At 45.0% G+C, this 27,645-nt stretch overlaps 1 long non-coding RNA gene and 1 other non-coding gene across 7 annotated transcripts in view; both read right to left on the bottom strand.

Moving 5' to 3' along the window:
* LOC135902085 (uncharacterized) overlaps positions 1–27,645 on the bottom strand; it is a 414,660-nt gene that overhangs the window by 373,196 nt on the left and 13,819 nt on the right. The gene's annotated exons all lie outside the window — the stretch shown is intronic.
* On the bottom strand, positions 17,669–17,741 carry TRNAS-CGA (transfer RNA serine (anticodon CGA)). The gene has a single exon. It is a non-coding gene; the product is annotated as a tRNA-Ser (tRNA).

The following is a 27,645-nucleotide window of genomic DNA, read 5'->3' as shown; positions in this document are numbered from 1 at the left end:
ATATGGGGCAGAAACTTGGAGACTAACAAAGAAGCTCCAGTAGAAGTTAAGAACTGCGCAAAAAGCAATTGAACGAAAATGTCAGGCGTAACTTTAGGAGAGAAGAGAGTGGAGTGGATCAGATAGGAAACGCGGTAGCCAATATACTAATTCACTCTAAGAGCAAAAAATGAAGCTGGGCAGGCCATTTAATGAGTAGGATCAATAACCAGCGGACCATTTCGATTGCAGGATGGCTGTCAAATGAAGGGAAACTTAGTTGAGGACTGCAGAAGACTAGGTGGGGTGATGAAATTAAGAAATTCGCAGGTGCTAGCTGGGATTGGTTGGCGCAGGACAGAGGTAAATGAAGATCGCAAGGAGTGGCCTTTGTCCTGAAGACGACATAAAATGGGCTGCTGCTGCTGCTGCTGCTGCTGCTGCTGCTGCTAATGATGATGATGATGATGATGATATGCAAGCCCATCTTTTGTTGCAAGTGTTTGGCATGTTCTTATGTGTTCTACCTCAAGCACCTCCAGGCTCAGGAAAGTATAAACCTTGAAATGAAGAGATACAATTCAGAGAAAGGCAGGAATGTTTACCAAATCTAGTTACCGTTGGCTACCCTGTACGGGGAAAAGGGTTAAGGGGGATAAAAAGAGAAACAGAGTTTAAGGGAGCGATAGAGAGAAAGCGAGACGAGCGCTAACAAAGCGCCTACACTATAGAGTGAGGGGGGGGGGCGTTCTTAAAGTCTATCGTTAAGCCCCGTAGACCACAGGAACTTCAACAATGCGAGTAAGGCCTTCAACGCGGATGTTCTTTCAGAGAACTGACCTAAAGCCTTCAGTTCTGGCAGTGGAAGATTGTCCAACTGGTCCAGTACTCTGCACATCACTTGTCTCTGGTCACTATCTCGCGCGAAGATACAGATCATGTGTGCGAGCCTCTCTTCGCTGTTGCATGTGTCGCACGTGGGGCTGTTGGCCATTCCGATAAGGAAAGCATAACAGTTCGTAAAGGCAACGCCTAGCCACAGACGGTAGAGCATGGTCTGTTCACGTCGTGGTCCCCCAGGCGGAAGGTGCCTCCACATGTCCGGAAACAACGAACGCAAATGACACATGGTGAAGACGTTCGATTCCCACATGGGCAAAGTACAATCACGGGACCGCAATCGCAGCCCAGCCGCAGCGTCTGCTCGCGAAAGCGGAATGAAGACTCGTTGATCACTTTCATGCGCAGATCGGGCGGCTTCGTCGGCGTGGTCGTTCCCACTAATGTTACAATTTCCGGGAAGCCACTGAAAGATTATGTTGTGTCCCTTGTCATGGCTGTGCTGATATATGTGTCGAATTTCTGAGGCCAGTTGTTCATTGGGTCCATGGCGCATTGGGCTCTGTATGCACTGAAGGGCTGCCTTCGAGTCACTAAAGGCAGTCCATTGTTGCGGTGGCTTCTGCTTAATGAACTCAAGTGCAGCACAGAGTGCCACTAGTTCTGCACCCGTTGATGTGGTCACACATAAAGTTTTTAATTTGATTTCTCCAGATTTTGCAGGGATGCAGACTGCAGCCGCAGAGCTGTTGAGTTTCACAGAACCATCTGTGTGGACATGTTGCTGGAATCTATGCACGTTGTGCCTGTGTTCCAAAGTTGCTTGTTTTAAAGATTGCAAAGGCAATCTTTGATTGTTTCTGATGCCTGGAATTGTCAACTACAATTGCAGCCGGTGCAGACACCACAACGAGTCGGATAACCGTGTAGCAGGCGTAAATTGTGATAGCAGGTAGGCCTGATGTCTTACAATACTTTTGGCAAAAGTTGAATGTGACGTTTTTGCTGGCAGGCAAGCACGGTGGTGGGAGGGAATCCGAGTCAGGTGTCTGATGTGTGCTCTCAGGACATGTGTATCAATGTAGAATGTCAAATGAGCGTCTCTGGCACTGGCCAATGTCACAATCTTTGGGGGACCGTTCTGAGTGCTTGTGCTTGCACACTCTGGAGTTCGCGGATACTTGTAGTGCAAGTATTTCCTAGTACAGGTAAGCTGTACCACAGGAAGCCCAAAAACAGTGCTTTATACAGTTGCAACATTGATGGTACTGTTGCGCCCCAGGACTTCCCGCCGAGAAACGCAAGAAGATCCACAATGGCGGCCAAACGCTTCGTCATGTACAAGGCGTGGGGCTCCAAGACAAGACTCTATCAATGATGACGCCAAGAAATCGGTCCGTTTGTCTTTATCGTATAGTTTGGTCATTAATCCGCAAGGAATACGGGGCCATCGCTTTGCGAGTAAAAGCAACGAGTGCACATTTCTCAGCTGGAAGCTCCAGGCCTTGCCTTCTTAGGTATGTTGACACAGCCATTGAAGCTTTCTGAAGTCGCACGGGTAATTATACACGTGTCACTCCTGAACCCCATGTGCAAATGTCATCTGCATATACGGAGAGCTCAAGGGTTAGCGGTAACCTATCCGCGAGACCAACGAGCACCAGGTTGAAAAGGGTAAGGCTGAGTACTCCGCCTTGCTGTACGCCACGACTGGTATAGCTAGATGGCGTTGGTCCGTCTTCAGTCAAAATAAAGAAAGATCTTCCATTGAAATAGTTGCGTATCCTACACTTCCTAGGGTGTCCGGAATTACATGATGATCTACATTGTCGTACGCACCTTTACCATCAAGGAATAAGGCCGCAGTGATTCGTTTCAGATGTTTCTGGTGTTGTACATGTGTTAGAAGGTCCATAACGCCATCTAGTGACGAGCGTCCACGTCGAAAACCGGCCATTACCTCTGGGTAGAGGTTATAAAATTCCAAGTACCATTTGAAGCGTGTAAGGAGTATTCTCTCCATTACCTTGCCGACACAGCTGGCCAGTGCTATTGGATGGTAAGGTGACAATTCTAATGGAGATTTGGTAGCCTAGAGGAGTGGAACAAGGCGACTGAATTTCCATGTGGTAGGGACCAGGCCGTCACACCAGGAAGCGCTGTAGAGGCCACGAAGTGCTTCTCTGGCCTCTTGACCAACGTTTGCAAGCTCGGAGCGTGGGTTGCCATCGGGGCCTGGTGACGAAAATCGCCTGCACCCAGCAAGTGCTGCCTCCAGTTCTTCGATGTAGAAAGGCGCGTCTATGCGAGGATCTCGAGAGCATGGGGGGGGGGGGGGGGGGACAATAGGAATCGGTGCTCAAGGTGAATAAGCGAATGCCAGACTCGTGATCCTTGCGCAGTTCTCTTCGGCTACGTCGACTTCTCGGCGTCCTTCATGGAGGGCTACAGATTTAAATGGATGGCGCTGTTGAGGAGCCGTTCGAAGTCCGCGGATCGTTCTCCAGACAACTAGCAGAGGTTTACGCGGATCGAAGGATTCGCAGAAGGATTTCCAGCGTTCATTTTGCAGTACAGCAAGGCGACGCTGAATTTTCATTTGAATGCGTCTCGTCTAAGGCCGTAGACCGATTTCGTCCGTCAGTACCGTCGCTCCGCTCTCCGTCGGATTACATGGAGGCTCTGTATTTCTGCATCAAAATCTGTATTTCTCCAATGGCCGAAATGAGCGCATAGCATCCTGCATAACCTTGGCAATTTCAAATTCTAGTGTGGACGAAAAGCCTTCGTGGCATGCATCTTCCATAAGTGATATAAACATGGACCAATCTATTGTTTGTTAAAAATTTGATGAAGCGGATTTTGTTAGGCCTTTTATCTTCAGGTAGGTAGGAATGTGGTCGCTTCCGTGGGTTTCTATATCTGTGAACCAATTGACGCAGTGAGTGAGGCATCGCGAAACAAAAGAGCTTAGTCTAAACAACTACTGTACGTCAAGCCCTGCAGGAACGTGGGACTGCCATCATTTAGGCAGCAAAGTTCATGCTTGCAAGCAAAGGACACGAGGTTTCTTCCTTTCGACTTTACCTTGCTGCTTTCCCGAAGTGAATAATGTGAACTGAAGTCCCGCACAATAAGCCATAGACCAGGAGTCACCCCTATAATGTCACTCAGTCTCTGTCTATCGAAACGACTTGATGGAGAGAGGTAAGCGCCCACTAAAGTAAACGTAAGTTCCTGTTTTTCACGGTCAAACAGACATACTGATTACTGTTATGTGGCTGCACTGGATGAACAACTCAAGTCAGTTCACACCGTATGTATATGATGATGAGTTGCTAATGTCATTACAAGTCGATGACACATAAGGTTCATAGCCTGAGATCCGGACTGCTTTCTGTAGGTTCGTTTCACAGACGATTATAATGGGGTGATGGATTGGTGCAAGCGTAATGGCAAAAATCAGCAATACGGAATTTCAGTCCACGGGCATTCCACTGCATAACAGACGCTTCCTTGACTTGCCTGAGGAAAGGCTGACGCGGTACAGCCATTGTGCTTGCTACTCGACGCTCGCAGGAACCGGATCCAGTCCGCCGAGCACCTGTAGTGCACCTCGAGCAGATGGCGTCTGCATGTCATTTATCAACACGCGAATGTCTTTCATTAGATATTTTATTATGGCGAAAACTTGCTTGTCTTGGACCTCGCACGTGATCTGTGCCCTCATTGGTTCGGCGGTAGTCCACCGTCGACCTTTGTTGGGCTGGAGGACTTATTGTCGGAAGTGCAGGCCAGTCGTTTGCAGTAGAGGTATTCACTGCGTTATCAAACACCGTTACTGTGGGTGAGTGCCTTGGGAGTACGAGCTGCCGGACGTAGCGTCTGTCTCATGACGGTATCAGTATTTCTAGTAGACGAAGATCGCCTGCGGTGATGGCGGACACGACGACATCGCACTTTTGCGGTGGCCTCTCTGGGCGTTGTCTCTCACCATTTTTAAGGGCTTTCAGCTCTGTCTCGTGTTTCGGGCAGTCTTTCGACAAGCTTCATGGAGACCAAAGCATCGGCACGCTTGAAATCAGTAGCACGGCAAGCATCAGCGCTGTGCTTCTGAGAACATTTTGGGCACATGGCCGAATTTTTGCATATGCTGCTGACATGCCCGATCTTCAAACAATTACAGCACTGAAAGGTCTCGTTCTCGGTCACTGGATGACGAAAGAATCGAACTTCCACGTGGAACGGCAGGCGACTTGCCTTGAAGGTTATCCTCACACAACGTGATTCTCCTAAGCGATGGATTTCAATAATAGTTGTATCGGCTGTGACGGGTTTGACCAAAATAGGCAGATCATTGTCATTGATTGACTCATCGACATCATAAATCACACCTGATCTAGTATCGCTGTCCTGTGGTATTATGGCGCGAACATTTATCTTGCCCAACATTTTGACTGTACTCAAGATATCCAATGCTGCTCTGTATTTGACATCAACCGCGAGAATGTTCTTACGGATGTTAACTCTCATATGCGTAATCTCATTCGGAACAAGAGCATCCAGTGTGACATATATGACTAGCCTGTTTAGCCGATTCATGTCTTCGGTCCGCGTCTCGGGCAAGAAGAGGACTGTATGAGCCACGTGACTGGTCTTTGCCGCGGCCGTCGTCCTTGTTGAAGACGAGGAAGCAGTGACGATTCTCCTGTTTCCTTTTTGCCTTACAACTGTCAATGAATCCCCGTCATCCGACAGATCTTCTCTCCACTTTCTCTCTCCTCTCTCTCCTTCCCTTCACTCCACTCTCTCCGCTCTCTTCACTCTCTCCTTTCACTCTGCTTCCATCGCTGAAGATCTTGCATTTTGTATTTTTCCAGACTACTGCGTAGCTACATGTAGCGTATCTAGTTTATTGTACTTTGTATACACATGTTCTATGAAAAAATGTTGTATCAACGCTTACATTGTAACAATATGCCCACCTGCTATGGCATCGATAAAGAGACTGGCAGTATTGAAAATGAATAAATAAATAAATCTTCTGAAGCAGAGTATTACAGCAGGGTGTCCTCATGCCTGTCTCTTATCAGGTGATTGCGCTTCCTCGGAGCGCTTGACGCTATGATGTTTGTCTCTTCCGGACGTCTAGCTGACTTCGCTTCCATCGCTGAAGGTCTCAGGAGCGGCGCCTCCCGAAAACACGCAAAAATACTCGTAAAATGAGAGCAGTGGAAAAACGGTATTCTGCACAAGAGCCACTTCGTCGTCGTCTTCCCCCTTGAAATGGACTTGTTCTTGAAATGAACTTGTTCAGGTAAGCCATGCCCAAACGGAAAATTATCCTGAATCATAATATCTAACGTACAAATTTTAATGCATCCTTTATGCCCTGAGTACTCGTCAGACTGACAGCTGCTCTTTATTATAGCTTCCAAAAACAATTAGATGGAATCAAACATTAAAGGCTAAGGCAGCAAACTAGGATTGCATTATGTAACATACTCTCGACACGACGCTATTCGTCGTTATTAAGCCCGTAAAAAGAGCGCCGGATGCATAACGTAGGCGTACATGACAATGACGATGATGGTAAGCCTGAAAAAAGGTGGCGTCGGAATAACGTGGCTGGTGGAAAGCAACTCAGAGTGGGTCAACAAGATCAATGGTAACAGTGACATCGCAGCGAACAGGGCTAGCAGTTTACAGAACAGCTTACATGATTCGCCGCCACCGACTGACATACGTAGAAGCACTGGAAATGCACACGGAAAATGAAGTCGCTAAAATCTCATAGGTGGCACTGCGTTAATTCACTATTGACATCAGTTGTAGCAGAACCATTGGCGTCAGAGTTTATTTAGATATGCCTTACACTTTCGAAGAGTCTGAAATCGCTCATGACTATTGACATCAGTTGTAGCAGAAGTATTGGTGTCAGAGCTTATTTAGATATGCCTTACACTTTCGAAGAGTCTGAAATCGCTCATGAAGCTTCGATACCCTTGGCGTATCAGTTGCACACTGGCATACACCTGTGGATGTCACTCCTACGGCGCTGAGCCGGCAAAGAATTCTTGTGTCACTGTCATGAAGCCAGCTGTATCGAGGCACTGGTAACACGTTATATTGTGAAACCCCCCTACCTGTTCTGGGTAGCTCTTAAAGTTTATTCTGCGTATTTAAACAGCATTGTCTACAAATCAAAAAATAAATTTATCTCAAAAATATGTTCGTGCTTCCATCGCGTCCTTTAAAGCGACATCTCGAAACACACGTAAATAGACGACTGAACGAAGTCCATCTCAGTATGACTATCGACTTTAATGCAATTAGCAGTGAAGCAATGTAGCTACATGTCATGCTGCCACCACGTCATGTATAATACATGTACTGCAGCACAGGAGCTTTAAAGCAAAAGCTGGAGTGGCAGCCCCCGTAGTTTCTTACCAGCCCCGTTGATGCCAGAGTGCGTACGCTTCTACTCTGAAAGAAGGCCGTGAAAGCCGAAACTTCTCACAGCTCACGTCCTTTTGGTCAGGTATTGGAAATGCTACAGGTGCTTGAAAATAAAAGCTGGAAGTTATTGCCTAAAATGTTACCTTTGGCTGCGCATTGATATGCCATAATATTTAAGAGAAAGAAGATTTAGGCTTCCTTCTGAAACCAGTGACAAAAAGGAAGACGTCCAGTGATATCTGTACGGCTAAATTAGGCATGCTAAAGAGCACGGAGTCTGAAGAAATCGCTTCAAATAGTTCCGGCTACTTGCTAAGGTTATCCTTGCCTGTGACAAGATGGCGGCGGCTCGGCTTCACTTTTGAGATGGCATCTCCACTCCCGCAAATATTTTGTAAACTTCCTTGACTACAGCTGTGCTCTACTCTCTCGTGCTTCCCTCTGGACATGCCTCGCCTTCCGGCAGCTCTGATGGCGCCGCGCGCCACACCATCTGCCATGTGCTCGTGGAGCGCGTCTAAATATTTATTCGGACAGGAATGTCCGTTTATACACGAGGCTGATTCAATTTCACCTAATTTCAAAGGTCTTTTTTTTTTATTAGAAGAACTGCACGTATGCGGCTGCGCATACCCAGTGGCCCAAATTGGCGTGGTAGAGGGTTATAAATAGCTGTATCTCTTTATATTTACATTGAAACAGAACGTAAATGGCGCAAGCAGAAAAGACGCACGGTATTGCACTTTTCCATGCACAGGGTCGAAATGGATCTTAAGTGCGATTAGTCCAACACGTTAGCTTATTCTGCCATCGATGTAATAGAGAAGAAATTTTCGTTCGCTACGTCGCTGCAAAATCGAGCCCGCTGTCCACATTTTCCTATGCAGCTGCATGAATTACAGACAGAATGAAGCAAAATGAATCGACGTGTACTTGACAAACGAAGAATTGTAGGCAGCACTAGAGGCTAGTACTACCGCGCGAAACAAGGGTGAAAACGAAAAGAACATCTTACAAAACAACTTGTTCGGAAGAAACCTAACCGTTGCAGATGGAGCCTACGAGATGTACTTGAAAAGGCCACGTGCATCGCCCGTTTAGAACAGCCGTCCTAAGCGCATTCACTCTGATGAACGATCAAAGTTCAAGGAAGTATTCATTTGCTGTTTAGAAATATTTTTCAGTTTTCACCATTAAATCAATAGCCATACTTCACAGTTTCACTGGGGTCCCTCTGTGTAGGCTTCTGTGCATTTGAATGCCCCCTTTTCACAGTTCCTTTTTTACGGCATCGCCATTCACGTACAACCATTCATCAATGGCGTCAGATTCTTCCATAAAACTCATGCTAAAACATTGCCTTCTGAAGTCCCCGTAACTCTCAGTAAAAGAACCGCACACTCGGCTCCCGTGAAATGCAGCAAACAGAAATGTCTAAACTTGAGCTACGTTCAGATCGAAGCGATAAAGCAGCACCGGCTGCTGAGTCCGAAATACACAGAGCAGGAAAAAAAAAAGTGAAACTCTCGTTTCCCCGGAAGCGCAACATACCCTCGCCCGGTGCGCTCACTTCACGAACCACGCACATCATTAACGTCATCTCTGGCGTATTTCCAACGGAATCGGAAGTCTGGACTCGGTGACCCGTCACTCTAACCGCGGCGGCTACCGAAAAAGAAGGGGAGCGGGCAATTCTGACCGGTGGTGTTGGCCGTCATAAATCACCCTTGGGACCACGCACGCCGCATTCCTGCCGCAGCTGACGACGTCGGGCAGCAGAAGGGAGCTCTCTCACTTGCAATATCTTATTATACAACGCGATGCTCGTCTTCTATCCTGCTTTCTATCCGCTGCTCAACATTCCTGCGTCATGTCTGCGTTTGAGTGCGGGTAGCCACGCTGAACAACGGACTGTCTTGGAGAATTGTTAGCGCGGGTCCTCAATATACAGGAATGACAATGAAAGCACTTCTTTACGTGGCACTACATTTTCTTATGCATTTAGGATTCTCCGAGGACCATGTTATGCAGTCGATGATCTAGCGAGAGGCATTTTTATTACGTATGTTTTGCGGCGAATTCCCCGAGAAAGAAATAAGTACATAATGCACGACACTAGGTCGACGATGCCATTCCCGTGGACACCCCATATGCCTGCATAGGTCAGATGTTGATTACGAGCATGCGTTCGCCATTCTAAATGCCATGAAGTGTGCGAACAGTCTGAGCACAGCCAGGGAATTTCCAGTGTGAAAGTGCGCATCAATACTGCAAGAACATTCTGGCGCAGGAACTACGAAAAAAAATGCAATACATAAAGTAAAGCGGACGCAGCTCCAACGCAAGCATAAGGAGGCTGTAAGGCTGGGAGCTACGCAAATAAGTTCTCAATGGCTCGAAAATTAAAAATGGGGACATTCGTTTCACACGCTGCACAATCTCCAGCCTTTCCTACGCTGTTTAAATATATGCTGAGGGCCAAGGGTCATATCCGCCGCACACTTCAACGCATGCGTTCGTGTTCATTAGCATACAGATGACGATCTCCTGGGGAATCAAAATTATCATACTCGAACAGTTGTGTTTGCCAAGTGTTATGGTAAACAATAACTACATTCTCTGAAGTTGTCCACTGCACTTGAGCTATAAACGTCACGTTTAAAACTGTGGGAACTATACATGTGCTTGAGTACGCAGATGTTGTCGTTGTTGTTAAGAGCTTGATAGTCTCGTACTGAAAAAGGTGGGTTACCTAGAAAAAAATATGAATGCGCGTTAACCAACGTGATGAAAATGACTTCTATAATTTACTCTTTTCTCCTTCACTTTGAACAAGGCGATCGTGAGGGGGCCGAAGCATCATCCTGGAAAAGCTTTTTCCATACTTGGTCGGCGTTGTTCTGCTTCACGTAGACATCGCCGTCACTGCCGTTGTCTTCGCAGGTGTTGCTGGTGCCCCAAAACATGGCTCATCATGCGAGGGGAAATAGCCAAACTGAACGCGCAATGGCAAATAAAAATTCGAAATTACCAACATTTAACAACGAAACATATGATAACATAAGGGCAAAAAAAATATTCTATAGAGCCTACTTTTACAAAGACCTATGGCTCTGGTGAACCTATTACGCAAGACGAAAATGAGAACGAGAACTGAAATTTCAAAATTATGGGGCAAACAAAGATCGCTGGGAAAGGCTATCTTGCAGTGCACATAAATTAGGCTGCTCCTGATAATTATATTAAAAAGATGGCTGATTGTGACGAATCAAGATACAAGAAAAATTAAGGAATCTCCAAACCCATATTTAGTATCTTTATGCAGTATCTGAGGTAATCATTCAAGATCAGAACAAAAATGGCGTGCAGTTAAGTCAAGGCCTACCTTATGCCCGCGCACACCAACAAAACATACTCGCCAACTCTAGCATTAGCATACCGACAGATCTAAATGCAAAAAATACGTGATGACCCCTTTGTTCTTTCTTTACTGTGGGCGCGTTGAGCGCACTCGCTCGTTCGCACTACGTAGACGTTCACAGGCCTATAAAGTAAGCAAGAGACATTTATGCAGACAAACGCATTATTGCTTTAAATCTCCCTTTTCAAGAAAGCACATAGAAAACTAAACCGTCCTGTTCACCCACTTCCAGTCCAGACTTTCTTCCATTTGTTCAGCGACACCGAGACCATACCACTGCAACGCACGCGTTAAACTTCGTATATAATTCACTGAACAGAAATGCCTAAGACTATCGCCCGCCGCTGCTGAGCCACAGAAAATCGTTTTTGTAATTCTTCCGCATGTCAAGCCCACAGTCTTGGTTCGTCCATGCAATCTTCAAGGCGATGGGAATTTTTTTTTTATTTACGTGCTTGCCATTTCGTTTTCTTCTAAGTAATCGGCCCGGAAATGTTTCATGGCTTCTTTTGTTTTCGTTCGTTATGTATCAGCAACATCAAGCTGAAAGAAAAGCTTACACGAGACTTCGAAAGTAACAGAAGTTGAGCGGGCAAGAAATGGCATCAGATTTGCCTTTACGTTCCCCCGAAATTGAAATTCACGACTGTGGGACCGCACTGCTCATCCATATCTAATGCTCCCTCGAGATACTTAAATGCTCCGCGCGACGGGCTTGACTTCACAGCGTGCTCTCTGGTCCTTTTTGCGAGAAAGTGCAGACGGCAGTATCTGTCGCGTTCACTCGGCTAGAATAATGCATTTGCCCGGTGTCCTGATCCAGAAGCAGCTTCTATCTATGTCTGTATAAGTAAGTGTTTCTGGGAATTCATACAATACGGTTACTGTTACAATATTCTTGTCTCTCTTCGTTCTAATGCAACACGATCTGTTTGTATTGTCCTTGTTTTATTAAATAAAGATAATTCTTCCGAAAAGGCTCTTGTTAGAGCTCACATGCACCACTTAAACGTTGTAAAATACGAGGGAGACCAGGTAAAATAAATGTAACAAGCTTATGTCAGAATATTAATACAGTATATCACAAGTATACTTATTAGGAGCGCGAGCGCAGATTGTCACTTCTGATGTGTTCAAATTCTGCGCCACTAACGTCTATGTTGGGTGTCAGCTTTTGTTAACGTAATTCTCATGATTTTTTAATTACTCTAACAATGAACCAACACTGCATAGAATGTGTAAAGCCCAGTAGTGGAGGCAGGCAGGGATTTGCTCCGATTGTACGCAGCCTTCGGAGCCGGGCTTCTGGTATACAGCCTGACACTGACAAAACACATGCTCTCAGCGAATCGCCAGCTTCTCTTCATCGAAAGTTTCAATGGTGGCTCTGTTCACACTTTGGACGCTTCCTTACGTACTTTCCCGAGGTCGCTCGTACTCTCATCGTGCTTCTTAAGAAGGACATTAGTTTCTGTTGGCGGCGCTAACAAGCTGAGGCATTTCCAACGCTTACTGCTCGCCTCATAAATCCACCAATCTTGGACCATTTTGATCCGTCTGCGTACATGGTAGTTCCCATTGATCCAAGTGGGCCCGACAGTGGCGCTGCCTTTTCCCCACATCAACGGATGCAAATCGCATAATCGCCTACGCTAGCCTCCTTTTCTCAGCCTCAAAGAGGAATTAATAACCGTGCGCGAGTGCCTTGCCCTCGTTTGGGCCATCGCCATTGCTTCTACCCTTAACTTACCCTTACCTTACCTTCTACTCTACCTTTCTACTCTTACCTGTTCGGCCGACCTTTTTCTGTAGTCACAGAGCACCACGTTTTATGTTGGTTGTCCTCACTCAAAGACCCAACAGGCTGTCTTTGACGCTGGTCTTTACGAGAGTACACATTTTCTATCCCCTTTAAATCGAGGCGGCTGCCATCAGGATATCGACTGTCTCTCCCGCTATCTCGTAGATTCACTCGGCGCCAAAGAACTCGCTGCTGATGCCTGCGTTTTGTCGATCAGCGAATTCATCAACGTCGCCATCCGACAGTGTTGCTACCCGTCTTTACGATGCATTATCAATCGACTCATCTCGGACAAGCACGACCGTTATGTCCGCCTGCTCCTACTATAAGATAACATCTTATATGAGCACAGCATTCGACCCGATGGGGCTGAACTTTTCGTTCTTCCGCAGCATTTAGCATTTAGGTGTTTCCCTAGCATTTAAGTGTTTCCCGTACTTACGATCACGTTCGCAGACGTTCCTTGTATTCTGGGCTTTACCGCTCTGTGCGACGCTACGTCGCGGCTTGCGAGCTCTGTCCACGCCTCAACAAACGTCCTTTGTTCCCCGTTGGGTATACCTTCAGCCGACAGACTTGCAAAGTGAACCTTCTTTCCGCGTCGGCTTGAATTTCCTTGGCCCTTTTCCAACGTCGTCCTTGGGTAACAAGTGGGCGGTCATCTCAACACAGCTAAAACATATCTAGCGAAAACGCAGTTAAAAATGAAGTTACTGGTAAAATCTTATGCGTTTACTGCTATACATATTGTCATTACTTTTCATGGCAGCGCACAAGCGAGTTTTGGCAACATGAGAGTGTTAAATACTGTACACAATCTCAACGTGTCTCAGAACGCACCTCCACGAACAAACTTCGGAAATTCTGCATGGTTTCGTACTCATAATTGTTCGTCGATGAAAGCCATATTTTTCTATTCTAATGACATAGTCCTTACATTTTGAAATGTTTCAATTGTGACTTATTGGATGCATAATTTTGCTCAACTAGCGAATTGCCCCCAAGATATAGTCGCGCTTAATCGCACGGCCATAATTTATGTGGCTGCTTATTTATTTGGAAACGCATTCATTCCTCGCCTTCGCAACCATGCGAATTGACCCTGGAGGCGACGCGGCGCGCATGTCACATGGAGTGACAAATGGCACAATATTATACTAATGATGGTGACAGAGATGTAATGGCATTCCGTTTGGAACGGGACGGTGGCAGTCAGCTAGCCTGCTTGACTTGATGAAGTATGCTATAGATTAGAAGTGCTGCTTGCTGGGTCTGTTGGTTCATGCTGACACTTGAGAAAACCAGCGAAAACAAACGAGAAGCAAACACGACCGAAAAAAGAGACACCATAAGGCTGCGTTGTTGTCTTTCTTCTTTCTGTCGTGTTTGCGTCTTAACTTTTTCGCAGGTTTTCTCAAGTGTCATGCCATACGCGTTTTTTTTTTCATTATACCATTTTTACATACATCTCCTCAACCCCCTTTTTCTTGCTCAAGACAATTCGCCCATTTTTTTTTTGCCAATCATCCATAGTGGTAGCTGCCACGAATGCTGGCGCCGGGGGACAACATCGCCAGCGGAAACAGCTATCGCAATAAGCCCGTAACAGCTTACGCAGCTAAAAGATTACTGCCGGCTGTTATACTGTACGGTGAACAACATGCACTTGGTAGTTGTTGCGTAGAATCACCCATCTTTTGTAAAAAATGCGATGCATGATAGCTGGGACTCGCTGCATATTCTACACTTCAGTATTAGGTGCGTAGCCCAGTGCTATCCGCAATGTTCCACCGCTATCAGTTATTACCTGTCGAATACTTTGAACAGCAATAATTTGTTGTGGCAAAAAATTATAGCAAAAAAGTAATAAAAATATTTACGTTTTTTTTTTGCTTGATTTCCTACTACGCTTAAGGTCTAGGCCAGAAAATGCAGCTGTCAAAATATGGCGTAAACTATCATCTGTTATTCTTTTTCAGCTTTTACACTGAGCGAAAGAATGACAGATGAAAAGGCGTACTTCTCAAACTCTGCTACTAAGCTCACATCCGACGACCCATGAGCGACAAGTGAAACGCACTTTCTTTTTTAAACAGTCATAAATAAAAGGCTGCTCTTTAACCAAGTAGTGCGTCAGCCTAGCAAAATATCGCAGCAGTTTCTGCCTCGCTTATTTGCTTGTGCTGAGCATTTGCATGTTCCTCCTTGAAGCACCAAACACACCGCGACAAGAGCAACCCAAAGGTCCCAATGTCTTGAAATTGCGAAATGAAAGGAAATCTTCAGGGATATTCATCAGAACGCCTTTACTCATTTGTCACAACGTTTGCGTGATGCCTCCGAGCTTTTCTTTCAAATGCCAGTGGTTGACTTTTAGGATTTAGTGGCTCCTAAGTTTATGTAGGGTTAGTATATTTGGTGGAATTAGGTTCGCAGAAGAATCTTAGGCCGAAGGCTCTGAATTCCCCCAAAAAGATGAGTAACGTATGAAGTGACGTAGCATGAGCGAACAAGTTACCCGAAAGAGCAGGTATTCATTTCGCTTAACTTTTTGACATTGGTATTCTTGTGAGAGAAATCTGGCCAGCGGATTCACAGCTAAGTGTTTCCGCTTTGACGTTATGACTTTGATAAGCGAGCGCCGTGGTATTTTCTGCATCTTGACAGAAGAGGCAGAGTTACTAGCGGATGGAATTTTTCGTGAGGAATAAACCTACTGCAAGAATGATCAACTTCGGCTTTACTTGCAGAAGGAATGCGCTAGTGCAATTAGGGAGAAGACTCGCTGGGAGCGTAACTGACGCGAGGGATTATCGCCGTCGTACACTGACATGATCGCCATTTGTGCGCGCTGGCCGGACAAAAGTGCGAGAATAGTCTTATATCTCAGTTCCCTATTGCCTTGCTTGGCTCCCTCAGCTACTCAATTTACGCAGACAATCTGGGTATTATGGATTTCAAGCTCAAATATATTCACCTAATATAGCAGGGTCTGCCACAAGGGCTACATGCCATCAAGGAACATTTAAGTAGTCGAGGCATGGCTCTCTCACGTGAAAAGACCGCAGTTCTCCCATCCGCGAGAAAAGTAAACTGAAAATGTTTAAGCTATAGTAATGAATGAGAAACCTCTGATTAATGTTGCGCTACCCAATATCTTAGGAGCTGCCTTTGACAGAGGACTATACGTGAGTACCGCAAGTAATATACATGGAACAGAACGTTAACGCGGTTGTAAATGTTCTGCGGTGCATTGCCGTAACAAAATGGGGCTGCTCAACACCATCATTGCTTCTCGTGCACAACGCAGTCATGTGGCAAAGAATAGCGTGTTCGCGCTCGTCCGTCACAATCTGGCCTGCTCCTCGGATGAAGCTCTAACACCTTCTTGCGTGTGTGTCTTGGAGTACCACTTATAGCAGCTGCTGGTTAGTAATTGCAGAGGCAATGCCAACCTTGCTTTCCGGCACTAGAATTTCTTGAGACGTACCGCTATTACTTTCGTTTGTCAGCGCCATATGCCTATCACCGGCTTCTTCACAAATTAAATCACAGGAATGGTGCACATGTACTAGCGACCATATGAAAATGCAGAGGCATTGTCTCGGGGATTAGGTTTCGGCCACCGGAAGCTAGCATCCTCCACGACTGCTATCAATTCGAGTGCTTTCAACCAGTGTGCTGGGCCATTCTTAAATGTGATCAACCAGAAATAGCTGAAAAGCAAATAACACTGCGGCATGAATCTACTATTACAACAGGGATTACATTAAGGTTTACGCAGATGGCTCATGTCAAACCCATACTTCAATACCTACATTCTACATACCCTCTACGAGAGAACAGAGAGCGTTAAAATTATAAAGCGCCACTTCCACGACTAGAACAGAACTTTAACGCCGTAATGTCAGCTTTGACCTTCATATCCCCTGATCCACACCCAGTCAAATGGCTTATCTTGAACGACTCTCAAACGTTATTATTTAGTTTGACAAGGATGTGCGAGGCAAGAATAATATCAAGGGAAGAAATAAGAGGAGGCAGAAAGAGCGCCAAATCCGCAACTAATTTTATTCTAGGAAGTATCTCATATATAGACACAGAAGATACATGCGCATGACAATTATATTCGCCGCATGTGCAGGAATACTCGGAAAAGAGCTGAAGTAGCAAGAGAAGCTATCACAAGCAAAAGAAACTATGAGCGAGCCAAAGTTGAATTCGCTTTTGTGAAGTGAAACTGACGGGACGCTAATGCGGGTATTATATTTTTTTTATATTAAAGACTCCTAGCAATTCTCAAGCCAGCGCATAATAGAGGGCTCTTTCCTAGCAGCCGCATGTTATCAAACCGCAGCACGCAGAAACACGAGCCACAATGTATAAACGGTGTTCTCTTAAGAGGTTATTTGTGAAGTGTCGAGAGTGGTCAATATACATTCTATCGCAGCTCAGAAGTATCTCATATATTCGCACACAAGCTTAGTACTTCTCGAAGAAATGCGAGCACAGAGCCTCGATAGCTTCTTTGAAGCCGAAAAGACCACATTTCTCTCGCCGCTGCGGCCGACCTTCATCACACCAAAGTATTGACAGCGAGTGTCCGCGGTCACCGTTTGAGATGTCTTCACTTTTGCCTGTGCGTGCGTGATACCATGCTTGCTAATTTAAAAATTGAATGCTTACCGCACTTTATAAAGCTTATAAATCTACTAACGTTACTGCACACGGCTATCTAATAATTTGCTATGGCACTCAATGCTTCGTCTTTCGGGCGTTTTTTTTTTTTTTTTCTGTAATATGAAGAGAAAGGAGTGGCGGCCTGCAACTACTTAGAGTCAGAAGATATTGAACCCCTCCTGCTCAGGGGTGTTCACGCTCTGCATTGAACAATTAACAATAAGCGATAAATTGTGTACTCTGGAGAAACCACTACCCTTATTTGAAAAGTATATATATATATATATATATATATATATATATATATATATATATATATATATATATATATATATATATATATATATATATATATATATATAGAGTCATATCATAAGAAGCCAACAAACACTGACACCAAGGACAACATAGGGGAAATTACTTGTGCATAATAAATGAAATCAAGAAACGATAAGTTAATGAAAATTAAAGTGGATGAAAATACAACTTGCCGCAGGTGGGAACCGAACCCACAACCTTCGCATTTCGAGTGCGATGCTCTACCAATTGAGCTACCACGGCAACGTTTTCCCATCCACTTTCTTGGGTATTTATGTGTCCTAGTAGAATCCTGGGAGTGTTAGCCAGCGCCACCACTCACAGACCTTGGCGGCGGACGTGGAACGTCCTTTTTTGTCGCAGGCGTCACGAGAACGTGATTTTTGGGTGAAGGCAAGTGGTCACAAAACCCACGTATGCTACGTGAAGGCGTCAATGTTGCGGGATTCGGGACCCTCGTTATGTAATAAACTTGGTTAAAAGGCAAACAAAAACCCGGGGCACTTCGCCGACCAAATACAGATTTCAAAGAAAAGAAGACGTTTCGGCTCCCACACGGGAGCCTTGTTCACAGGTAAAATCTGAATGGTAAAATCACAGGACGGGCTTCCGTCAAACGCTAAACTTCATGTAAAAAACTAGAAGAAAGGGTGTTAACCGAGGGGACCGATTTTATTAGTCATATCATAAGAAGCCAACAAACACTGACACCAAGGACAACATAGGGGAAATTACTTGGGCTTAATAAATGAAATAAAGAAACAATAAGTTAATGGAAATTAAAGTGGATGAAAAAACAACTTGCCGCAGGTGGGAACCGAACTCACAACCTTCGCATTTCGCGAAGGTTGTGGGTTATCGCTTCTTTATTTCATTTATTAAGCCCAAGTAATTTCCCCTATGTTGTCCTTGGTGTCAGTGTTTTTTGGCTTCTTATGATATGACTAATAAAATCGGGTCCCTCGGTTAACCCCCTTTCTTCTAGTATATATATATATATATATATATATATATATATATATATATATATATATATATATATATATATATATATAAGGTCCGTATCCAAAGATTGAAGTGCGAAAGCTCGCGCATTCTACGCCCTAAAACAATTTTCGGAAGCAACAAGAACTGCGGATAATTACTAGAGCGTCGTAACATGTTCTCCCTTTTTAGGGTTTTTGTGAAGTTTTCTTCATTTCGTTGCAACCTGTGGTGTAACCTTGTGTATATTGTGCTGTATATGGCGCTTCCTTAAAACACAGGTGAAATTGATGTGACTGCTCTGCATTTCTAAATTGTACTACGCGCTGTGCAAATTATATGTGTTGTGACCCACAATGTGCTAATTTGAACTTTACGTGAGCGCAGTCTTAAGGCTTTCGGACCATTACTTACATTCTCTGTTGCAATTTGATATCGCCAGTTATCTGTTTGTTTAGGCCGGCCTATATCTGTTATGTGCTGTCTCTGTCTTTTTTGATCGCTTGTTCGTTTGACGCAGCCATCTTTTATTTGTGCTGTCTGCCTAACAGAGGAGTAGCGGGTAAGATGATGACATGTGGGGTGTTATAGCGCAAAGGGCAAGTATTGCCAAAGTCTTCCAGGCTAGTGTTAATGTGTTAGCAATGTAGTAGTGAACTGTGATATATAGATGTGATGTGGCTGTAAAATGGCCTTAAAAACAGTCACTGTGAAGTGCGTAAAATGTATATGTAATAAGATTATAGCGATGACTGGTGATGTATACTGTGAACGCGAAAGATACCTATATTATTAAATCAGTGGTAAGAAGGGGAACAAGCGGAATGACCTTGACAGCCCTTGGAGCCCAAGTGCCTGAAGGCCCGTCCTATACCGTATACCACTATCGCAGCGCCATCTTCTGGTGAAAGAGAGGGAGAGATAGAAAGAACTCCTTGGGCTGATAACATGTAATACAACGTCACTCAAAAAACTTAGAGCTCCTTTGGTGTTAAAAAGCAGTTCTGCCCCACGAAGCAGAACTGCTTCTTGGAGGGGGACATAATGGAGGGGTACATAATAGCGGTATGTAGAGGAAAATGTTTCTTTCTCTCTGTTTCGCCCTCCCGAAACTCCAGGAGGACATGGAGGATGGTTAGCCGCTAATCGCATCTACCACAGGTGCGAGGCTCATTACCAGTCAACAGAAAATAGTAAGTGCCATATGTGTGCCCTATTCTGGAACGACAGAATAGGTCATCAGCTCGCCAAACTATTGTAGTGGAAGGCCAGAAACCTAACGGTTACTTAATCGAGGGTGCTCATTTTCTTTTGGCGTCCCGCAAGCGTTGCTATTGGCTTCGTAGACAGCGAGTTTCCGCAGCCATCGAGTGAGAAGTGTTCGCGTTGGCTTGTGCGCACGTGACAGCATGCTTGTTAATTTAGTTATTGTGCTTATGTTTACAACTTTATACAGACAATAAAACCAATATCCTTGCATCGTATAGCTGTCCCCTAATTTTCTATAGCAATCAATGCTTCGCCTTTCGGGCGAAACTAACGTGCAAGTTATGGCGTTCAGTCCTCTTCCTGCCAGCTCGCGACGCTGTCTTTTAAATGAATAAAGACAAAATCGGCAACACGAACGAGTAGCTAACGCTGGCCCAATCTACGGATAAGCTGGCAGTTCGATGGCTGCAAGACTGCACCTCATCTGTTCCGAGTGTGAACATTATTTAAGAATCCTCCAGAGGGTAGCCGGAGACTTCACAAGCAAATAGACTGGGAGAGAAAGGAGACGTCGCCCATCTGTCGTTCTCGCGCCGTGAGGCAACGCCAAGCATCACAGCATCGATCTCCTAGGACAGCTGCTCCTCCAGTTGCAAATCACAGATACCCGGCCACACCGCTTTTTTTTGGAACATAGATATATCCCTGCGCTTCTAGTTTGTTTTCTTCTTTGCGGCTCTTTCTTTCACGATCGAATTCTACCATGTGTTTACGTAGGCACTGTAGCACTATCCGAGTGGTGTCCGGTTTATTTCGCTCCGCACGTCTATCCTTCGCGCCTTGATTTACGACTGCTTTTTTCAGCAGCATAGGCCTAGCTACCATTTCTCTTTCTCATATGTATGTGCTCTCATATCCATCGCATGTTATGGTATTGTGTTACTGTCATAGCATTCTTGTTATCCTGTCTTAGGATTCTGAGACCTACAGGCTTTTGTTCTTGTTTAGCCCTTCACAACCGTCAATAGCAGGAGAATATTTTCATTTGTTTTCGTTGATCGTGCGTAAAATATCAGGTTAGAAATGAAACACATTGTAAACCACTGAGAGATATGACACGGGGTGCCGTTATCTTTTGTACACATATAACGACACCTCTTTCCCAGAATTTGCTGCGCCCACAAGATTTCACTAGCTTTTTAATTTCGGAAATTTGGTGAACACCATAAACGGTCATATAAGAAATTCTGGCTGCTTTGAGTGCTATAAATATCAGTAGGTCTTGGATGCTAGTTTCAGTGTACCTTGAATAAAACTCCAATGATCTTGTGGCTTGAAGGCCTCATTGCTTATAGTGGCATGGCATCCTTCTCCTTTAAATGTTTCTAATCGGGCATATTAAAAAAAAACAGGGAAGTACGTGCATATTATCGAAATAATGAATATGTGAGCCATGATACCATAAATGCACGCGATGGTGTGTAGGCTCTTCCGTATCGTCGGGATTTCACTTACTGGCTACAAGTGAAAAAAAGAACAGCCTTGTTTCGCATGTGCATCCGCCAGCAATATGCACAAACTGCGCTTTCGTTTCTAAAGGTGTTCTTTCTCAGCACCTGCATTTGTTCTGTGCCGTACAGGAGATATACGAGACACGCAATTGCTGGTTTCCAGTCGGAAAACGACCAGCTTATGTGCTCATTTTCTGTCGTCGTCGATGATCATTTAAAGTTAATTGTAATCTCTTAAGCTAGAACTAGAACGGCAACTATAGAGCCGGTAAGCGTAGTACAACATTTGGCATAAATACGCATGGGATGTCAGTCTATACATCTACTGCTATAACAGCAATATCATATACTTCAACGCCATTGACTCTTCATCAGCCTTCTTCGTTATTTGGGAATGGTGAAGTACTATCGCGCTCAGTAGGAGCTACAAAGCGCGAGTGCCTGGTAGAACGGTCGTGCACTGTAGCTCATATTGAGTGAAATAGTAGAGCTCAAGCCGCCCAAGGTATTGCAGAGGAAATAAAATTTCACATTAGGTCTACAACTTTACAACATACAATCCCGATTAGCGGTGAACAGTCGCAAAAATGTGTTTAGAAATCTCTTGCCGAATGCTAATGTTATAGAATAAAAGCATTCCTTATTCCCTGCTTCATCAGAACTAGCAAAACCAAAAAATAGAAAGAACGCTGACCTCTTTCCAAGAAGTGACTCGCACGTTTGCCCCACTCTATTTTTTAGAGCGCAACTCTTGGTACCATTGAAAAGCGACATCATGGCTTTTTTCTCTCAAGTGATGGAGGAGTTCTATAATGTCACACGTACGTGGATCGTGAGTTCTATATCAAAGATATGACTGTACACATTGTAAGGCCGGCCTTGAATCTCAGAAGACTGTCCATTTTTCAGGACCCTCCGTATTGATCACATGAATTGCACCGCGGGGAGCCGCCAACTCTGGAGCTGTAGACGTAGTGATATGGGAGTTCTTATATCAACAAGGGAAATAACCGAACGGTTCAACTACAGCGCCACCGGCACTGGTTGGTGTAGTTGGGCCATCAATATAGACGTATGCGCAGTCGCTGTATTTCTCGTACTAGAAGAGTAAAGTTGATCTAGTGCATAAGATGGCAAGTCCCGACTTTTTCTGGAGTACTGAGATTGTGAGGTTTAGCACTGTTCACAGGGCATGGAGAAAACTGTCTTGCAGCACGTGCGTACCCTGACGCAAGAGAGGCAAGGTGCGCGAATACCGTTGCACTTAATTTTTGTGGGGCCTTTCTACAGGGAGATTTGTGAGGTGGCGGGTAGAGGTGTGGGCGAAGTGTCTTACGTGCGCAGGCACTGTTTAAATGGTAATGCGCGTTCTTATAGTCTGTCTGGAGCGATTGCAGTAACTTTTGTTATTGACGCTTTCCGCTGTAGACCAAGGCATAACATGAGGGTGGGGCTTGGATGCTTTGCGTTGTATTCAGGGTAGATCTGCAGGTGCTGGAGATGACCGGTAGGCTGTACTACAGGAAACCAATAACGAGGACCCTGTACAGTTTGCAACTTAGAATCTATTACCATTCCCCAGGTGTCTCCTGCTATGAACCTAAACATATTGCAAATTCCCATTGGTCATTTTTTTTCGCATAATTCACATGAGTGGTCCAGGAGATATTTCTGCCAATAACCACCGCCGAAAAACTGTGACATGTGCTGCGCGAGATCAGCTGTCCGTCGGCGTACATCCCGTACCGAGACATTAGTTTCCTGGTAAATGCCACCCCTGCACGCTTTTCGGATGATACTTGCAGTCCTTGTTCCCGAAGGTAGGCTGGCGTAAAGTGCCTGCCTTCTGAAGCAGCGCCCGAAGCTGAAGTTGCCTCACACCCGACGTCCAAATACAGATGTGCTGTGCATAGCAAAATGTCGTCAAGTTCGATGAGTGTTAGATTATAGACCGTTGGGCTCAGTAAGGTTATATATATATATATATATATATATATATATATATATATATATACATATATATATATATATACATATATATATATATCCGACACTAAAGCTGTTCCTATTTCACAAAAGTTGTTCATGTCTTCTCTTACATTCCGTACAAAGTAACTCTTCGGAATTTTGAGAATGATAGCGCAAAAACAAATGTGATGAAACAAAAAAAACCGACTGTGGATGCCTTTTACGTTAAATCTTCTCAGGCTCGATTATTAACCGTGCGAAACAATACCACATGATCGGCTCAGGCAAGAGGCGGCTTTTCCACTATAGAGCTCGTCTTCGTGCATAGCGTTCGCCGCCAGCGTACCTTGGTAAACATTACGGTTAGATTACAGATGCGCCAGAAGCAGTCAGGGATCTTTCAGTGCATCGCGTTTCACTCTTAACCGCGAAGCTTAGGCGTCCACCAGTTTTTTTCATTTATAATTATTTCTTCTCATAATTATTAGGGGGGCGGGGAGTATTTGAAGCTTGCTTCACACCTCCACCACGGTTCAGTTCGCTATTGCATCACCTCTAGGATCAGCCCTTATTTTGAACCACGGAAACGACGAACCTATTGGGGAGTAGAAGTATGCAGCATTGCCGTAAGACGACTCGAATTGACATCAAGGTTATATGGGAGGTTCCTGTAAACAATGCAAATTAGTGGTTTTGAAAAGAAAATTTGACACATTTCGGTCTGGGTGTGAATCGAACCCGAGCATCCAAGGTGCGAGACGAGCACTCTTCCCCGAGGCCACGATGGGTCCACGTTTCTGGCTGTCTAAAGTAGTGCCTAGTGCGTACGTCATTGCGCACATCGGGTCACAGACATCAGACTGTCTAAAGGTGCGGCATAGTTCGTGCATCATTGGGCACGCGACGGCTCAGCCATTGGGGAGGCGCCGCTTCATGAGTATAAAATGAGCGCGTTCATGACGTTTCGACATCTGCAAAGGGCATAATGCTTTCTCATTTCCCCACGTAGGCAGTCATAGGTGTCTGTGCCGAATTTTCATTTTACGCACTTATCTTGTGAGTACATGGCTGGTCGCTCATGTTCACATGTCATGAGTGACTATAGTGTAGGCACACTGACAATTCAGGTCTCTGAAAGTCTGTTGCCTTGAAAGCTTCTTTGTATTATAGCAAAAATCTTGGATCGTGGTCACTTTCTGTGGAAGAAAGCATGACGTATCCTACGAGTGTGCCAACTGAGACACCTCAAAGAGGCAACGACCAAGCGCGCATGGCGTCAACTTGCACCGTAATTATGTGTCACAATGTGTAAACAGGGATCGTACGAGGGTTCCTTCGTCTGTTAATTTGTCCTTCTAAGTTGTCACCCGCAGGCATGCGGCGCGATCGCTTTTGTTCTAAGGAAGCGTCTCCGACACTTATCCGGCACAGGACGACTTCTTTCAATTTGTGATTAGCAGAAAAGGACTTCTACTGCTACAGTTACTACTCCGGATCTTTACCACCGCTACTACGAATTTTCAAGCGTTTTACGGTAATGCTGGGAAAATAGTATTCCTGCTACACTAGTAGTAGGAGAAACAAGTAGTACTCCTACTACTACGAAGTACGAGTACTACATGGACACCACATCCACCCTCTGCTATGCTGCAAACACTAGCACTGCGGATTTCGGTATCTGCTGAGGAAGCGTGCCTGTCCTTTCTGCTGCACAGTAAACACAGTAACACAGTAACACAGTAAACACAGAAAACAAGCAAGGTAGATGTAAAAGCAGGGATGTCACAAGGATGACGGCAATGTACGATGGTTCTTGAGGGAAGAATTGTGATTACCAGTGTGGGCGCAGCAAGCAGCATTTTTGGGTCTTTGTACCTCTCCTGTCTCAGTGCGACATACTGGGCAACAAGGGGCACACCCCCAGTCGCACATACCGAATGGTTGATCAGGGAAAGTATATGAAAGAGTCTTTTAAATATCATTCACCATTTTATTAACAGGTATGTACGTTTAGGATACGCCTGTGAGACGACATATCAGTCCAGGCTATATTTAGAAAGGTATTCCTTTATCTGATACGCACGCAAAAGAGGTGCTGATATTTTGTCAGCATACTAGGTTTATATAATATAAATACACTTTGCGGGCACTTTCATGAATCTTTTGTACATGGACCTAACAAAATACAGCCGCCGACACAGCCACCAACGCAACAGCTAGCAGCCAGGCAACCACGGGAAAGTCCGGAAAGTAGGCAAGAAAGCTTCACTTTAAAACAGTGATGAAGGAGCATGTTATTTGCCCTAAGATTCTGGTATTGCCAAAGTAACTGCCGTAGCTGTTTGCGTTAGAGAAGGAGCAATTGATTTCTAACCAAGGGAGAAAAACTCGGCAGATAACACGAAACGTAGTCAATTTATTTACGCTGCCTATCATCTTCATGGATATTTTACAGCGAAGCTGTCTATGGCAAGGATCTGGCGGATCACGTCTGCGCGTAGACCAACAATTTTTTATACGTGGGCCGATCCCGACCCACGGCGGTGGTGCAGTTCGCCATTGAGGGGCCCACAAATACAGTTTAGCTGGTCATCCTTATGAGTATTGAGTTTTTTTATGTGAAATCTATATTTCTCGTAGATTTCCTGGGGACTTATGGACTTACAATATTCACCAGCTAAAAAAAAAAAAACTAATACCCGCCGTGGTTGCTCAGTGGCTATGGTGTTAGGCTGCTGATCACGAGGTCGCGGGATCAAATCCCGGCCACGGCGGCCGCATTTCGATGGGGGCGAAATGCGAAAACACCCGTGTACTTAGATTTAGGTGCACGTTAAAGAACCCCAGGTGGTCAAAATTTCCGGAGTCCCCCGCTACGGCGTGCCTCATAATCAGAAAGTGGTTTTGGCACGTAAAACCCCATATATTGATTAAAAAAACTAATACCTACAGATTTTCTGCAAACAAGATAGAGCTATCGACTAAAGTTTAGCTCAAGGAAATAGATGTGTTAACAAGTTGTGTCGATAGAGATTACATCAACTTCGTATGGCAAAAAGTACAGAGTCACAATATACCAAAGTAGACTATGAAAAGCGTACAGACAATGGGCAGATGGTAGAGCCATATTTGCTTACGACAATTTCCGCCAATTTGCCATCTAGCGCTTACTATACCCGTCGAAGCCGAACCTGAAACGGAAGATTCGCGGCATTCCATTTTCGAGTAATATTTGACTGCTGCCATGAAATCACCCAGTGAAAGAGTGCCACGTAGCAAAGAGCTGGAAAACAAGAGGTCATTAGTATATAGCGGGAAGAGAATATGGCGTCGTGTTTTGCTGTCGGTGCATCCATCCAAGTCGTTCTCGTGATCTCCGAAGCTGCGCTAAGACTTAGCCCAATATTTGTAGCATGAACCCACACGTGTACACACGAGAGACAGGAACGATGAAAAGAAGGCGCGGACACAGGGCAAAAAACAGCGCCCCCAGACAGTGCTCAGAAACTGACGTTGCCTCCATTAATCATTTCCTTAGCAGCTCACCCCTGGGACGGCGGGGAAAGCTTCGTGGCAGGCAATACGAGCCTTGTGCGGCTCAGAGCTACGGAGGCAGAGATGAACGTGCTACACCGATGCGAGGAAACAGAGGAAAAGCGAGGGAAGAATCAGAGTAGCGCATCGTTATCTGGCAGGCTGTAGACGCGACCCCGGCAGAGGTCCCTCGTTTGTTGTTCCAAGCGCGCTAATCTGCTCACCACGGCTGTTCCGGAAGTGATTCCCGATCTGAGATTCAGCTTGGTAAAGACGCTTCCATCAAAAGAATGGACCGCCGGCGCTGAGAGGCCACTGTTGACGTGATACAAAGTATACGCTAGTCGCTGCGAAGAGCAACAAATGTGCTAGGCAACTGCTGTGTGCAGCATCATTCTCTTTCGATTTTTGTTCTTCGAGTGATGTCGCAGACGTACACGCAGCTACATGTAGCCTAGGCAATTATTGGCTTTTCTGCGGACAGATGCTCAGCCTAGCTCTACGGAAAGGTATAATTTTGTCCTTTGCTGAATGTTGCAATTGACACATAGCCTGGAAAATTGCTTAAAATTTGCTTCCTTAAAAGGACGAAATACTCATCTAGTAATGTGCCATTCTTCTCGTAAAAGGTAGAATGTAGGTAAAAGCTAAAAGTACCAGCGTTAACAGCAGTGACAGTTCATAGCGTGTTAAAAATAGCAGTTTTGAATAAAGTATGATCAGGGTTACTGGGGATGGAGGCGGAGAGTGATTCAATTCAGTTGACGTGGTTGGTTGGAACGAATGAAAGTACATGCAGGTCTGGGAAAGGCTGCAGAAATACTGACAATCCGAGGATAGTTGTCAACAGTTTGCTGTGCTGCATGGCTTGGAATGTTTTCAAGTGCGAATAAAAGTGCAGAAGTGTGAGGATCCCGTTTTGTAGCGAAGCTGTCTATGGC

Source organism: Dermacentor albipictus, chromosome 4 (genome assembly GCF_038994185.2).
Source record: "Dermacentor albipictus isolate Rhodes 1998 colony chromosome 4, USDA_Dalb.pri_finalv2, whole genome shotgun sequence".
NCBI lineage: Eukaryota > Metazoa > Arthropoda > Arachnida > Ixodida > Ixodidae > Dermacentor > Dermacentor albipictus.
This window is presented reverse-complemented; position numbering and strand designations above follow the sequence as displayed.